Genomic DNA, 12,048 nt, shown 5'->3' with positions numbered 1-12,048 from the left:
ACCAGCACCTGAGACTCAATCTCATTCTTTTGGTCTATTTTGTTTTGAAGGATGGTCCTGGGAATTGAACTCAGGACCTGGGCACTGTCACTGAGCTTTTTTGCTCAAAGCTAGTGCTTTACCAGTTGTGCCACTGATCCATTCCAGCTTTTTGGTGGTTAATTGGAGATAAACATCTCAGGGATTGTTCTGTCCAGGCTGGCTCAAACTGTGATCCTCAGATCTCAGCCTTCTGAGTAGTTAGGATTACAGCTAGGATTACTGAGTCAGAGTAGTTAGGTCATAGCCTATGCTGTGAAATCTGCTTCGTCATTTAGCAATGACTTAATTATTCAACAAAATACACTTGCTAGGTTCATACATATAAAATAATCAGTAAGAAACTGTCCCTAAGCCAGGCACTGGTGGCACATGCCTGTAATCCTAGCTACTTATGAGACTGAGATCTGGGGATCATAGTTCAAAGCCAGCCTGTGCAGGAAAGTCCAAGACTCTTATCTCCAATTAACCATCAGAAAACCAGAAGTGGAGCTGTGGCTCAAAATGATAAGAGTGCTAGCCTTGAGCACAAAAGCTCAGGGACAGTATCCAGGCCCTGAGTTCAACAAGCCCCATGACTGAAAAACTGTCTCTAGGCAAGGCAGCATGTATACACTTAAGCACATTTTATAAGCTCAGGACAAAGAAAATCTGGGGGTAATCTCATCCTAGCCACTTACTAGTTTATGAGCCTGCAAAGAACCAACATCTCTGAGCCAAAGTTTTCTCATACGTGAATTAATTTCAACCACCCTATAATATGCAATGAATATTAATTCCCTACTACCAGTATCAAGGTTTCAGGTTGTATAAGAATGCAAGCCAGAAAATCATGCTCAGCACTAACATTATCTAGTCTACCTCCTTCTGTACTCTATAGTTAATAAGTTATTACATAATAACATTAGTTGGCTATGATTTCACCTGTATCTTTTTCTTTTTCTAATGTAAATGCTCCAGGGTAAGAGTAAGGGAGAGGGTATATGGCTGAAGAGCGACTATTAGGCAGTTATGCTCAGCTCTCTGTTTATTTGTTTTGTTTTTGTTGCCAGTCCTGGGGCGTGGACTCAGGGCCTGAGCACTGTCCCTGGCTTCTTTTTGCTCAAGGCTAGCACTCTATCTCTTGAGCCACAGCACCACTTCCGGTTTTTTTTTCTATATATGTGGTGCTGAGGAATCGAACCCAAGGCTTCATGTATACAAGGCAAGCACTTTACCACTAAGCCATATTCCTAGCCTGCACAGCTCTCTTAACGGTCACTTTATACTTTCCCCTCACAACCTAGAGAACAAAAGAGAAGCCAAATGATATTCTAACATGCAGAAAAGGTTGTGAAATTGCTCAGCTCTATAATGTTCTTTGGTTCTAGCAAACCAAGGAAAAAACTTCATTTATTCTGGCTTTCAAAACAGTTTTTGTTTGTTACTGGAGCTTGAACTAGGGCCTGGGCACTATCTCTGAGCTTTTTCACTAAAGGCTGGCATCCTACCACTTGAACATAGCTCTACTTCCAGCTTTTTGGTAGTTAGAGATTAGTCTCACAGATTTTCCTGCCCTGACTCACTTCCTCAGATCTCAGCCTCCTGAGTAGCTAACAAGCATGAGTCAAAAACACCCAATGTCAAAATCTTTTTTTAAGTCCTGATATAACCACCTACTCCCCCAATAAGACATAGACCTAGAACTAGACACGTTGCTGTAATCCCAGCACTCAGGAGGCTGAAGCAGGAAGATCATAAGTTCAAGGCCAATATAAGCTACATGATAAGATGATGTTTTAAAAAGAGAAGAATGAGGAAAAAGTGAAGAGGAGGAGGAAGAGAAAATGGAAGCTTTAAGTGAAAATGTATCAACTTGCATTCAATTAAGGCAGTGACATCAAACTACAATAGTATATTTTCTCAGTTTCAATAAGGAACACTTGAGCTGGGAATGTGGCTTAGTGGTAGAGTGCTTGCCTGGCATACATGAAGCTCTGGGTTCAATTCCTCAGCACCACATATATAGAAAAAGCCAGAAGTGGCACTGTGGCACAAGTGGTAGAGTGCTAGCCTTGAGCAAAAAGAAGCCAGGGACAGTGCTCAGGCCCTGCTGTTCAAGCCCCAGGACTGGCAAAACAAAACAAATAAGGAATCCTTTAGATGAAGCTGCAAAGATTATACATTTTATTGAATCTAATCCTTAACTATGTATCTTTTGAATACCCTGTGTGATAGAACAAGATACAAAGCAGTTCTGCTACATATCAAAGGAAAAGAACTGTGGCAAGAAAAAGCATTTAAAACACTTAAGTGATTGAGTTGCAAGCTGAACTAGCTCTTTTCATGAAACACCAGTTTTACTTCAAAGAACAACTGGCAGACAAACTATATTCAGATTTGGATGTCTGGCAGAAATTTTTTCAAAAATGAACAATATAAGACTGTCACTTCAAGGAAAACAACTGTCAGTATTTGCTGCCAATGATAAAAATTTGAGCTTTCAAGAGAAAATTAGAAAAGACTTGTCTGAAAAGATCAGTGGTGATATTAACAAATGTGATTTTTTTTTTTACATTATTCAATAGAAAATGTCAACATTTAGATGATCTGCTTAAGTCAGTTCCATTGACTGAATTGTCCCCCTCCCCCAAATTCATCTTAAAATCCTACCCCACAATGTGACAATATTGGAGATAGAGCTTTGGGAAGATATTTAGGCTTATATTCTTTTTACTTAGGTTTAGATGAGATCATGATTAATGCCCTTAATAAGAAACACCAAGTCAGGTGTGATAGTACAGGCACACCTGTAATCCTAGCAATCTCAGTATTTGAGGCAGAGGCAGAAGGATCCTTAGTTTGAGGCCAGTCTACATTCAAAAACCCAAAATAAATAAACAAGCAAACAAGAAGGGAGGAACAGGAGGAGAGAAAAAAGAAAAAAGGGAAGAGAAATGGAAAAGGAAATACAAGAAAATTTGAATGAAAGCAATCCCACTCATGTGCTCCCCCAAAACAACACCCCATCCCACAAATGACATGGCCAGAAGGTAGCTATCTACAAGCTGGAAAGCCCTCACCAAAAATGGACCATGCTAGCACTTTATCTACAATCCAGAACTATGAGACACTAAATTTCTGTTATTTAAACTACCTCTTTTATGATGTTTTTGCTACAGTAAAACTCACAAATGACCAGTGAATGATACTAACAAAATCATGCATGAATGAAAGATCTATTCAAATTTCTGAATGTATCAATGGCTTTTAATATAGTGTGAAAAGTTCATTACTATAGCTTCAAATTCCACAAGGCAATGGACTTTTAAGAAACCACAGTTGTCAAGCTCTGGTGCAGACTCAAAGAATAGCCACAATTATTTTAAAAAGCAATTACATACTTCCTTTCCAATCATCTATGTGGTATTGGGTGTTTTTTTGTGTTTTTTTCTTTTTTATCTACTTCAAGCAAAACAATCAACTGCAAAAGAGTGAATGCAGCAGTAAAGAATACAGACAGACATTAAAGAGATCTGGGGAAAAAATGTAAAGTACTATTATTCTAATATTTTCGTTTGAGATAATATACTTATTTTCACTTTTTTAATGCTACCAGTGGTCATAAGTGGTTCACACCTGTAATCCTTGCTACTCAGGAGACAGATTGAAGACTCTCAGAAGTAAAGTCCATAATACTATCTTCAATTAGTAAAAACCAGGCTGAGGCTGGGAATGTGGCCTAGTGGCAAGAGTGCTTGCCTCATATACATGAAGCCCTGAGTTCCATTCCCCAGCACCACATATATAGAAAACGGCCAGAAGTGGCGCTGTGGCTCAAGAGATAGAATGCTCGCCTTGGGCAAAAAGAAGCCAGGGACAGTGCTCAGGCCCTGAGTCCAAGACCCAGGACTGTCAAGGAAGGGAGGGAGAAAGAAGGGAGAAAAGAAGGAGGGAGGGAGAGAGGATGAATTAAGGGGCTGGGAATGTGGCTCAGTGGTAGAGTGCTTGCCTAGCATGCAGGAAGCCCTGGGTTCGATTCCTCAGTCCCATATCAACAGAAAAAGCTGGAAGTGGCATTGGGGCTCAATTGGTAGAGTGCAAGCCTTGAGCAAAAGAAGCTCAGAGACAGTGCCCAGGTCCTGAGTTCAAGGCCCAGGACTGGCAAAAAAAAAAAAAGAGAGAGAGAGAGAGAAAGAAAGAAGGGAGGGAGGGAGGGAGGGAGGAGGCAGGCAGGCAGGCAGGCAAGCAAAAGAAAAAAAGGAATAGGGACAAGGCTCAGGTGGTATGGCACCTACCTGGCAAGTGCAAGGACGAGAGCCTAAACTCCTATAACCCTCCTACATCCAAAAATTCTCTTAATACAAACATTCTAAAATTACACATATAATCTGAGCACTCAAGAGGTTGAGGTCAACCTAGGCTACAAGTTCAAAGCCAGTCTGAATTGGGGGGGGGGGGAGGGAATTCTTCTTGCTTGGTATGGTGGTACACTACTATAATCCCTGGGGTACATCGTAAGACCTTGTCTCAGAAGAAAGAAAAATCTTTCTGATAAAGAATCACAGTTTATAAAACCCATAAACTATGTTCAATAGCAGAGCTCTGATGATCATTGGTAGTAGCTCACACCTGTAATCCCAGCTACTCAGGAAGCAGAGCCTGTTTGTGGTTCAAAGACAGCCAGAGCAAGAAAGTCATTCTGTTGAGACTTTTAACCTCCAACTAACCAGAAAAAAAAGTTGGAAGTGGAGCTGTGGCTCAAGAGATAAGAGTGCCAACCTTGGGGGAAAAAAGATCAGGGACAGCGCCCAGGCCCTGACTTCAAGCCCCAGCAAAGGAGCAAAAAAGTTATTATTATACCTATGTAAATTTACATTCCAAATATAACCTGGAAAGATTTAGCCCAGGAAAATGCTGAGTAACAAAAAGAGCATGTTGGAAGAAAAGTTAGTCCTAAATAACTCACAAGTAAAATAAAAAATATTTGTAACAACAGTAACAGCTACTGTATTAAGGGCCAACAATGCAGGTGTCAATCAGTCCATGTTCCAGGTATTCTGTCCTTATCTCACTTAATCCATCCATTGCCTGAATAATGGCAAGAAAACAATGTAGCTACATTCCTTACTTCAATAAAACTTCAACTGTTTCATTTTCAGCTAGCCCACACAGTTAATATGAAATCAGGTCCCAAAAATTCCCTATGAGGAAGTCCTTTGGCACTGCCTCCAGCCTACTCTATCCAACCACCTTGAGTTTCAAGATTGAAATTTTAACCCCATGACAAGCAATAAACCAAATAAGCCAAATATGACCAGCTTTTTTACTTATATGTAGGGTGCTGTGATTTTAGTTTGATAAACTGGAAGGGGAAAAAACATTTCTATAGTTCTTTACAATTTAAAATGTACTTTCAGGTTGGGAATGTGACTTAGTGGTAGAGTGCTGGCCTAGCATGCATGAAGCCCTGGGCTCAATTCCTCAGTAGCACAAAAACAGAAAAAGCCAGAAGTAGCACCATGGCTCAAGGGGCAGAGCAGCACCCAGGCCCAGAGTTCAAGCCCCAGGACTGGCAAAAAATAAAAATAAAAATAAATAGAAAGTAGAAAGTCAGGTGCTGTGACTCACGCCTATAATCCTAGTTTCTCAGGAGGCTGAAATCTGAGGATTGCAGTTTGAAGCTATGCAGGCAGAAAGTCTGAAACTCTTACCTCAATTAATCACCAAAAGAAAGGGGGGAAAAAAGCCCAAGTGGAGCTGTGGCTCAAGTGGTAGAGCACTAGCCTTGGGGGGAGAGGGGAGGAACAAAACACCTCAAACACCTCAGTGCATAGGCCCCAAGTAAGCCCGAGGAACACACACACACACACACACACACACACACACACACAATGTAGGAATAAATCAAGTGCCAGAACAATATTCACTTATTGCTGTTTTTTAAAACTGTAAATGTACTAGTAATTTGGCTCAGTTATAGCTAGCACTATGAAAAAGTTGCAAATATATAAAATATATTTTTCAGAGATAAACAAATATCTGGTAAAACTATGAAGAACAGAATGGTTCAGAAAAGTGTTACCTCTGAGAAAGAGATCATCAGGCAGACCTAAGAGATTTTAAAAATACAACATTAGGGGGGAGGGAGGAATGAGGGAGGAGGTAACAAACAGTACAAGAAATGTATCCAATGCCTAATATATGAAACTGTAACCTCTCTGTACATCAGTTTGACAATAAAAAAAAAATTTTAGGGCTGGGGATATAGCCTAGTGGCAAGAGTGCCTGCCTCGGATACACGAGGCCCTAGGTTCGATTCCCCAGCACCACATATACAGAAAACGGCCAGAAGCGGCGCTGTGGCTCAGGTGGCAGAGTGCTAGCCTTGAGCGGGAAGAAGCCAGGATCAGTGCTCAGGCCCTGAGTCCAAGGCCCAGGACTGGCCAAAAAAAATAATAATAAATAAATAAATAAAAATTTTAAAAAAATTTTTAATAAAATATATAAATTCAAAAAAAATACATTAAGCGGTCCTGAATTCAAATCCCAGTACTTCAAGCCAGGTAGCAAGTATATAGGTCTTCAATTTATTATGTAAATTGATGATTCATGCTGTACACTTGTGTACGTGAATTACTGCACCCTTTTTTTAAAAGGATGTAAAAGAGGGTTGGAGAATCAATTCTGCACTATAACCCAGACTCTTCCACTTACTGGCTGTATAACCTTAAATCATTTAATCTTCAGCAGCAGTTTTTCTTATTTTATAGAGGAGGACGCTCACAGCCAACACCTGTTTAGTACTTCTCTTAGGATTTGAAGAATTGTTCAAAGTTCCTCAACAAGCTGGGTGCTAGTGGTTCAAGCAGGAGGCTGAGAACTCAGGATCACAGTTCGAAGTCAGCTTGGGCAGGAAAGCCCTAGAAACTCTTATCTCCAACTAACCACCAAAAAAGCCAGAAGTGGAGCTGTGATTCAAGTAATAGAGTGCTAACCTTGAGCAAAAAAAAAGCTCAGGGACAGCACCCAGGCCCAGAGTTCAAGCTCCAGGACCACACACACACACACACACACACACACACACACACTCTCTCACACTTCCCAAACAACAAACATACAAAATTCAGATAAATTACAGTATCATAATACAAAAAAGTAGCTCTGTGGCTCAAAGTGGTAGAGCACTACTAGTCTTGAGCAGAAAGGCTCAGGGATAGTGACCCAGCCCTGAGTTCAAGCCCCAAAACAAACAAAATAATGCCACCTCCATAATAAGTAATAGAATACCCTAATCCTAAAAACTCAGGAGGCCATACAAGGCTACTTACCATGATAGTCTCTGCCTAGCTCTCTAATAATAATGACAACAGATATTGTTTTAATGTACACTGTGACAACTTGCGTTAAATACTTCTTGGGGTATTTTGTTTAATCCAGAAAACAACCCCATGAGGTTGGTTCTATACCCCCCCCACTTTACAGATGAGCTCGCTGTGACCAAGGTCACACAGCTCATGGTGGTGAGGTTTCAGAATCCACATTCATTTTTGCCTCACTTCTTTGGCTACATTTAAACTGTCTTTCTGTCCCATGACACTGGAAGCTCCTTGACAACTGCTTTTTGCTCATTTTCATTTTCCCTTGGCACTTAGCAAGGGGACAGTCAACAAACACCGAACAGACATTTCATATATGCACAACATTTTTGGAACAGGAACTAATTTGTTCCCCTTGACAGCCCCGTGAAGATAAATGTGTTTTGCTTTGTCTTGCCACTTTAAGCTTATTAAATACAATGACAATATTGTGCAATCATCATCACTAAGTATAAAAGGGTTTTAAACCAAAGTCACACAGCTTTCAAGAAGTGGAACTAAGATTCGAAGACAGGACCCCTGACTTCATTCTACCCAGGCTTCAGTCTACTTCCACCTGCTCTCTCCTTTCCCTCAGCTTCTTCTGGAAGGCCAAATAAGATACTAAAAATACTTTACAGACATTACTATTACACACTTTGACTATGACTATAGGGGAACAAAAAAGAGATTAAAGGGCTGGGGATATAGCCTAGTGACAAGAGTGCCTGCCTCGGATACACGAGGCCCTAAGTTCGATTCCCCAGCACCACATATACAGAAAACGGCCAGAAGCGGCGCTGTGGCTCAAGTGGCAGAGTGCTAGCCTTGAGCGGGAAGAAGCCAGGGACAGTGCTCAGGCCCTGAGTCCAAGGCCCACGACTGGCCAAAAAATAAAAAAAGAGATTAAAAAGAGTCCACCAACACAATTTCTCCCAGGTGATTAATTTCATTTTAGGCTTGCAAAAGCCAGGGCTTCAAATACACCCTATCTCTATACTATTCCTTCAGATCCACAAAAGCAATGCTTGGACCCCAGAGTAAAGTTTTAAGGAGAAATGCTTGCATTAAGTAGATTATACTCTCATCAAGTTACAAGTAACTACTCGATCCTGACTTTTTTTCTGTAATACAGAAAGCTTCCTCAAAACACTCTCAAGTCTAAGGGTAAGACCAAACTTCTACCATTTTGCCCACTGGAACTACAAAAAAACAAGAAAGATTTTAAATGGCTATTTTTATGTGCTCAACTGTGAAAGACAGGGAAAATGGCTTGTTTTCTAGCTGAACTCTTGAGCTTTAGCAAAAACAAAAAAGAATTCTTTTTATTTCACTGGTGTCAATTTTATCCTTTATATCTCTCCTCATTTTCCCCCAGTCTAAGCTCTAATCAACAGCCACTTCATGTTTAACATATCATAGTTAATGCAATTAAGTCCAGAAAACTGTTCCACTAAAGATGCTCACTCCATTTACATTCCTTTACCTTCTGTCATAAGCACATTTTCGGGGCAGAATGCTAATCTCTAAGTTTTAAATCAAATTTCTGATAAATAGATGGAGACATTGTTTCTGTAGTTAATGCAATGTCCCTACATCAACTTCATCCATTAAAAATAAAAATGACTATATATTTCATTTACCCACATCTGGCAAAATTCTGATCACTTGCATTCCTTCAGAAGAAAATTCTATAGGAATAGTCCAATTATTTAAAATCTTATCAAGCAATGTAAAAAAAAAAGAATCAAATGAAAAACTCCATCAGTACCAAACCATCTCACCAATGAATATTTATGACATTTCCATATTTCCTGTCTTCTCTGTTTACATAAAGCGGTTGTGCCAAGACTCATCTCAGGATTATTAGCCTGCAATACAATGATGGGCCTAATTGCCTTGCAAACCAGGACACCAATAAATGGAGTCTTCAAGCAATCAATTTTAAGAGGGGGAGAAAGGCCGAATCTCTTTCTGCATACATGCACGTTGCCTGCCTAGAAAATAAATTCTGCCTCTTATTTTTCGGTCTCATTTCATCAGTTCTCAAGGAAGGAATACACCCTTAACAGCCTCCAGCTCATCAAGTCTATTTAAATTCCAAATTCCGGAACTAGTTTTAAGAGCAGTGGGGAAGGAGAAAGGAGAAGGCAGGGACAGCATACGAAAAGATTATATCACATTCCATTTTCATCTTCTCCCACCCACCTTTGCGAGTAGGTTTTCCCTTCAATTTCCTCCTTATGACATATGAATAATAGAAGATACCTCCCCCTTCCTTAATTCTGCCTTAAGCCCCTCTCAACTTTACCCTTTGGGCTGACCTCTTCCAAATGCTACAAATATAAATAAAACAAGAAGGTCAAACTGACAGCTTAAGATGTCCTCTAGGCGGTCTGTACTGTGCCTTCCCCAAACAGCCACCAAAGCTGTCCATTTAAGGGTTCCAACCCCTAAACCTCCAGCATCTCTTGGAGGACATCCCAATCCTTCCTCTCCAGAATAACCCAATGCATTCCCTTCTCACAGATCCTCTCCATCCTCTCTGCCCTATTCTTCCCCCCAACTCCGGCTCTCCCATACCTTGCATTTCTCCGGTGTCACCTCACCACCGGCCACCATCTCACAGACCTTACTTATCCAAAACTCCCCTCTGCCGAGGTGGCAGGGGGACATTTTCGTCAAGATACCATCCCCCAACCTTGCTCACCACCTGCCGCTATTCTTTCAGTGAGTCCAACCTAGCGATCTTAAGTGTTCCCTGCCTCCAACTTACACCTAGGGTGCCACTGCACCCCTGCCGGTGATTCTAAGATCACCCTAAATCCTATCCCGCCGTGGCCCACCCCCAATTTCAATCCTTGTCCCTCCCATGGGGGGGGGGGGGCGACCCAACTTCCAATTTATCCTCCTCTCCCATCAGCTAACCACCCCGGTCTTCTCGATGAAAAGTCTCATGTCTACCAGCTCCCCATTCCAACCTCCATCCGCCCACTCCAGGAAAAAAAAAAAAAAAACACAATTCTACCAACCCCCTTTTGCTCTCTCCCAACTCGCGCTATTTCCCTAAGTCTCCACGAATTCCAACACCGCCCCCACCCCCCCCCCCCGGCGCCCCCGAATGACAACCGCCCACTTGAAGCACAGGTCTCAATCCATGCCGTGCCCCTCCCCCTCCCCCGCGCCTGTCCCAGGTCCCCCCAAATTCCACCTTCCTGAATTAACACTCCCCAGGGTTCCATCCAAACGTCTGCAAACCACCACCCCCACCACCCCCTCTCACCCCCTCTCACCCCCTCTCACCCCCTCGGTACTGAGATCACCCACTGCCTCCCCACCCCGGCTCCGAACCCAAGCTGTCAAGTGCTCCAGGCCAACCCCGAAGCACCACCACCTCGGCTCGGTCCCCTCCCCCATGAGAAGCCACCCCATCCCAGCCTCCTCTTCACCCCCCCCCCCCGCCCCAAGACATCCCAAATTCCACTCCGACTCCCCCCCACCACCACCACACCCCGCGTTCCGGTCCCAGGCCCGGCTCTCCCTTCGTGAAGTCCCCCCCACCCCACCCCCGGAGCCCCGCGCGGGTCCCGCCCGCACCCCCACCCCACCCCCAGCTCGCGCCGGGACGCGCCTCCCTCGCCGGCCCGCCGTTCCACCGCGTCCCCGGCCCCCTCCCCCCGCCGCGCGGCGGCTCCGCAGCTCCAGCACACCCCCCCCCCCCCCGCCCCGGCCCGGGCTCGGGACGAGAGCCGGGGAGGGGGCGGCGGGGTAGGGGGGAGGGGGAGGGGGAGGGGGAGGGTCGCCTTACCCGGGAGCTACAGCTGGAGAAAACCGCGGTAGCGGCTGAGGCGGCGGCGGTGCCCTTGTCTTCTCTGGAGGCGACAGTGGCGACGTTCTCGCTCCCTCGCCCGTGTCCAGTAGGGCGGCGGATGGCGCGCGGGGACCGGAGCCTCCTCCTCCTCCACCTCCTCCACCTCCTCCTCCTCCTCCTCCTCAGCGGCTAGGCTCGGGATCCGCTGCAGTCGCAGCCTCGGAGCCCGACGGTGGGGGAGGGGACGCTCGGCTGCGGGCGAGCGCGGGGGAGGCGGAGGGAGAAGGCGGCGGAGGGAGGGGGCGGGGACCGCCGGGAAGGGCGGGGGAGGAGGAGCCCGCGAGGCGTCGCGACACGTCCCACGGCCCCAGCGCGCCTAGACCACAACTCCCGGCATGCCCTGCTCCGGCCGGCACGGCCCGCGCCTCGGGCTGCGCGCGCGTGCCCCTGACCCGCGCCCTCCTCCCTCCCCCTCCCCGCCCGCCCGCGTCACGAATAATGGGATGAAAGCCCTTAGTCTTTGGGCGGCTTTTGTAGACTCAAAGCCCCTCTACCAGGCAAGTGAGGCCATCCTGCAGTCCCACAGCCAGGTGGCAAAGCTAGAAGGACGTTCAGGTTACAAGAAAGCCCGTCGCCTCTCGAAAGACTACATATCCCATCATGCCCCACCGCCCCTACCCGCATCCTTCCGGCTCCCTCTCAAAGCCCCGTACTACAGTTCCCAGAGAGTACGGTTCCTACGCGAAATGCTGCGAGATGCGGTTCTGGCTCCTTCCTCCATGTTAAGAAAAAGTGAAAAAGCGTGGGGGAGTGGGGGGTGGGGGGGTAGGGAAGAAATATTCCAACCCACCCACCGCAGGC

General features: G+C 44.9%; 1 protein-coding gene across 6 annotated transcripts in view; it reads right to left on the bottom strand.

Moving 5' to 3' along the window:
- Fam168a (family with sequence similarity 168 member A) overlaps positions 1 to 11,434 on the bottom strand; it is a 131,040-nt gene extending 119,606 nt beyond the window's left edge. For 2 of the 6 annotated variants that reach the window (XM_048359819.1, XM_048359822.1), the window contains exon 1: positions 11,185 to 11,424. The gene's annotated coding sequence lies outside the window, so the exon portion shown is untranslated. Of the gene's footprint in view, positions 1 to 11,184 lie in introns of all 6 variants that reach the window. The other 4 variants (XM_048359821.1, XM_048359817.1, XM_048359818.1 and 1 more) reach the window with 4 other exon arrangements.
- Positions 11,435 to 12,048: the final 614 nt, after the last annotated feature.

Source organism: Perognathus longimembris, chromosome 13, assembly GCF_023159225.1.
Source record: "Perognathus longimembris pacificus isolate PPM17 chromosome 13, ASM2315922v1, whole genome shotgun sequence".
In the NCBI taxonomy this organism is placed as follows: domain Eukaryota; kingdom Metazoa; phylum Chordata; class Mammalia; order Rodentia; family Heteromyidae; genus Perognathus; species Perognathus longimembris.
This window is presented reverse-complemented; position numbering and strand designations above follow the sequence as displayed.